This window comes from Carya illinoinensis, chromosome 16 (genome assembly GCF_018687715.1).
Source record: "Carya illinoinensis cultivar Pawnee chromosome 16, C.illinoinensisPawnee_v1, whole genome shotgun sequence".
Lineage (NCBI taxonomy): Eukaryota > Viridiplantae > Streptophyta > Magnoliopsida > Fagales > Juglandaceae > Carya > Carya illinoinensis.
In genome coordinates this window covers 18566881-18571662 of record NC_056767.1, presented here as the reverse complement: position 1 = coordinate 18571662, position 4782 = coordinate 18566881, and the positions used below count along the sequence as shown (strand labels likewise).

General features: G+C 40.9%; 1 pseudogene; it reads right to left on the bottom strand.

The window, feature by feature from the left end:
* Positions 1–228: 228 nt before the first annotated feature.
* On the bottom strand, positions 229–1416 carry LOC122298873 (annotated as a pseudogene).
* Positions 1417–4782: the final 3366 nt, after the last annotated feature.

Below are 4782 nucleotides of genomic sequence, written 5' to 3'. Positions count from 1 at the left end.
TTTAAGATAATACAAACAAATAAGGCTAGGCCATATAGTCTTAGGGCATACAAGCCTTGCGCACTCCATTTTTTAATGGTGGGCCTTATTCTTTTTTAAATAGAATTCATAATACTTGCATTCTCTAAGACTATATCTAAGTATATGACTCCCATACGAACATATCTTATTTATTTAACTCGATGAGTTTTGACGATCGATTAGGTTTATTTAATTGATTAATTACTACTAGTGGTAAAACTTGTATAGAAAATTATCAGCTAGCTTCTGACCAATGTGAACAGTAGACTTTGTATCCAAATGTAGGTGATATGCTAAAAGGGTTGATCCCACAGAATCAACATCCACGACATTCTTCAGTTTTATATTTAGTTGAACATCTCTTACAGATCTTAGGAACTTTCCTTCTCCAGTAGAAACTACAACCTGCAAAAAATATTAACATTTTTAGAATTTTTATAATGATTAATTTGCAAAGATCCATTATGGAACTGTAACCAATTTGTGAAAGGATAAATGTTTTAGTAACAGAGAGATCCTACAAAAGTAAACTCACAAATTGACGTGGCTTGATGTCACACGTTAAATAGTAAAGTCACTTTTTTATAATAAACTAGATCTAAAGTATCATATAAATTCATGTCAGTTTGTAAGGTTACTTATGAAAGAAACTGTGCATAAAAGAAACTGATTAAACTAAGCTAAACCAAAGAAAGTACCATAAGAATGGGGAGATCAAGAGTGTTAAGATTGTGTAGAAGATTATTGAAAAACTTCTCCAACCTTCCCCTATAGAGCCTAGAGTCCTGCTCACCACAATCACTCTCTCCCTGATACCAAAGCAGTGCATGAATATTACCACCAATACTTTTGCCTCGCAACTCTTGCTCTATCCATCAACTAATTGTATAGTATAGTACCCTTTTGCCACTTTTCTATCTTTGTTCCTCCTATTGTGTGAGGGACTTGGCCAATCACTCTAAAGTTTGGAAATTTTACCAATATTTGGTTGGAAAAGGGAATGCCTAGTCCCACCCCGTAGCTCTTCAAATTGTCAATTTCCTTATGGAGAGTTCACGAGCTATCTCCCAAGTCTTGTTTAAACATAGTCTGAGGATGTTGGGAGTGGGAATGCATTGTGGAGCTAGGAACCTTTCCGTCCCACTTGAGCAAGTTGGTTTTGGTATCATTGTAAATGCCTCCACATCCAGCCATGTTGCTTTGTCCTGCTAAGAGGGACACTACAAGAAATATGGGCTTTTCACCTGAGTTTTTTTTTTTCCAAGCTCTACATCCATGGTAAATACTTAGCTTATGACATGAAAACTGTTCGTGGGAAACAAATATGGCTTTTTCCACAAGATCATGCCCACAAGCAAGACTTTGTGGGAAATACCCTGATGTCACAAACAACATCCGTGGAAAATGAAAATAACATTTCACCACGTAATCACATTCGAAGATCGAAAATTCGTGAAGAAAACTCACATTTTACCACGTAGTCATGTTGTCGCAAATAAGTATTTTTTGAGATTTTAAATCTCCACCCTCGGATCACTTAGATCCCTAATTCCCTCCCATATTTCCTCTCTTCTATCTCCCCCCTCCCGCCAAACGCCATATCTCCCCCCTCCCTCCCGAAAAATCAAAAACTCTCTCTCTCTCTCTCTCTCTCTCTCTCTCTCTCTCTCTCTCTCTCTCTCTCTCTCTCTCTCTCTCTCTCTCTCTCTCAACCACCACCACAGACGCACCACCACCACCACCACGTGACACCACTCATCCCTCTCAGAATGACTCTCACTCCCTTCCATTCTCTTCTCTGTCTCTGTCTCTAGACTAGGGCTCTGCGGCTGCCACCTCCACGACATTACACCATGGTCACCCATAGCTCCTCCATCAAGCCGACAGTGCCCATCAAGACAAAAACACCATCGATCCACCCACACTCACCCCCAACACCCCCATCAAGCCAACAATGCCGTCCCTCCCTTGCTGTGAATATTCTACCATGAGATGGTGAGACACAACCGAGGACCCCAATGCCAACAACCCAAGAATATTCCACTGCACTGCTAAGAGTAGCTTCCCTTTATTTGCCTTAGTTTTCTCTCTTGTTATGTGTAAGCTTTTGAAGGTTGAAGTGCCCCAAAGGTATTGTGGAGGAAATTGCCACTAGTCAAGGAACTCTTCTTTTATTTCACTGCATTGTTGATTTTTAGTTCAGTTCACTGTGATTATTCTGCTCATTCTATTGACTTTCTTTTCCTTGAAGCAAAATCTGATGATTGGTAACTACCATATGTTTAATTTGCTTTCGTGAACAGGGTTCTGCTTCAGTCATGTTCTTTTTGTTAAATGTGAATTGGTGCATTTAACTTAATTAAACTAGAAACTGCTTTCATAATTAATGCCAGGTCAATGTGAATTGAGCTGTTATATGTGGTTGTTATAATGTGAATTGGGCTATTATATGTGGTTGTTTAGGCTAGTATGCATGGCTGGTTGGGTTGTTTTAATTGCCGGAAGGTGTGGTTGCTTTTGCTTGAAGTGTGTGTGTGGGGGTATTTTCGGGCTGTTGTGCATTTAAGAGTTTTCAAGTTGATAAATTCGAGCATGTGTATTTAAAAAATGAAGCTATCTTTTCTGAAAGTCTAAATCTCCACTTTTTGAATGATTTATTGTACAATATATCATGGTCATGCAAATCAAGCCTACATGGTTCTCATCCCCTCACCTATAATTTTGTTTTACTAAACTTGACTCAATACACTCAATTCAGTCTTCTATATTCCTTCCCTCATTCAGCCTCTGTTTTGAATACCTTTAGTCCTAGAAGAGAGTCCTTCCATCTGACTTGAACTGGGTCTTGTGGATTAAAGGAAGATCTCCAATTATTTAGCAGACCAGTCCAATGATATGTGAATTTGATTTATGATTCCATAGTTATGTTATTTATTGTGTTGAACTCAAGTGGATAAAATATCTACATTTGTGTTGGATTGGATTACATGGGCAGCAAGGTTTTTCTTGTAAACATGTTACTACAATTAACTGGTTTTTTTTAGGAATTTTTATTGCTGTCAATTTGAATCTTAGAGGTTTGTATATGACTTTTTAGTTTATATTAGACAATTTTTTATGATCATTTTTGGCTCAGACTCATTTTTTTTTGCTTTTACAATTTTTTTTCTGAATTATTTTAGTATTTGCTATGAAGACATTTTTTTTTTTTTTTGTTAGGAGAAGCTTTTTCCCACAAATATTCTAGTGGATAATACTGATATCCACCAGTACCTCTCATGGTAATTGCTCCAATTCCCATGAGCAAAAACAAAAATGGACATGCTTTTGCAACGAGCTTCATCACCTCTTACTGTGATGACCCACTTTTGAGTGTATTTTCGCTGAAATAGTTGTTTTATTTTAATTAATATTTTAGTTATTTATTTTAATTTATTTGCATTTTAAAATTATTTTTAATTTAATTGATGTTGTGTTTTATTTCTTTTAGTTGTTTTGTGGTTTTTAATATCTTCGCGGCGGTTTAGTGTTGTTTTTCCCGGACTGAGGATTAGACCTCGTCTTTTCCCTACATCTCTTTCCCTTTTTCCTTTTCTTTTTCCTTTTTCTCTTTTTCCTTCTTTCTTTTTCCTTTCTTTTTCTTTTTCTCTTTCTTTTCTTTTTCCCCTCTTCTTTCCCACTCGAGCCCCCCCGGTCTCTCTCTCTCTCTTCTCTCTCCATCATGTCGGAAGCTTCTCACCCCCGGTGTACCGCTGTCCGGCCACCGTGCGGCTCACTGCCGGTCCCGTTCGGTTCCCCTCCCTTCGGCGCACCTTCCCACCAATTTTCACCCCCAACCGGCCGGCCGTTTGGCCGGAAAAGCCCTTTGAAGCTCGCACGGGTTTGGCTCCGATCCACCGCCGTCGCTCCACCTCCGGCCACCATTTCTTCACCACTTCATCACCGGTCCCTTGCCGTCCTAACCCACCTATTTCCGGCCTCCAACGACCACCGGAATAGCTCCTACGAGCTAGCTTTCCTTTTTGGGAAATCCGGTCTCTTTCCGGCGATTCCGCCGCCACCCACGGCCAACCACCACTTCCAATAGCTTCACAACCATCCCTAGACCATTCCCTATCAATCCCAAGCCCTAGTTTGTCCCCGTTCAAAAGTGGGTTTTTCACAACCCACGACCACAGTGAATTTTCACTGTGACGTTGCTTTTTCGCCGCCGTTTGCAACGCCTCGTGTTTTCTAAAATTGCCATATAGCGCTGTAAGTATTTTCCAAACCCTATTTTCAGATTTAAATGTATATTGCTCTTTCAATTAATTAATCTGCTGGTCGGTTGATTCCGGACTGAGTCCGAGGAGTTCGGGAGTCGGATGGATGGAGGACGGAGTTGCTTGTTTTATTGATTTATGTTGATGGAATATTTTATTGTGCACTGTTATGGCATTGCATGGTGCATGCACGTGTGTTTGTGAAATGGTGTGAAAAGCCTGTGTATTGGCGTAAGTGGTCTTACGGGTGCGTGTGTATCACGACCCCAAACCGGGATGGGGTATTATCCCGGTGGAGCTCCTCTGGTCACTCGGGAGCGGAATAAACTGAGTGATGTTCCCTGAGTTGTCGCTAGACGACGGGAGCGGGGGCTAGGGGTTACTTGGCTACGAACGCGCCGGGCGCGGAACCGGGCATCGCTCTACGCACCGACTCCGTGGCCCTTCACTGGTGAGGGCTAGAGGATGCTTGGCTACGAACGTGCGGGGCACGGAACTG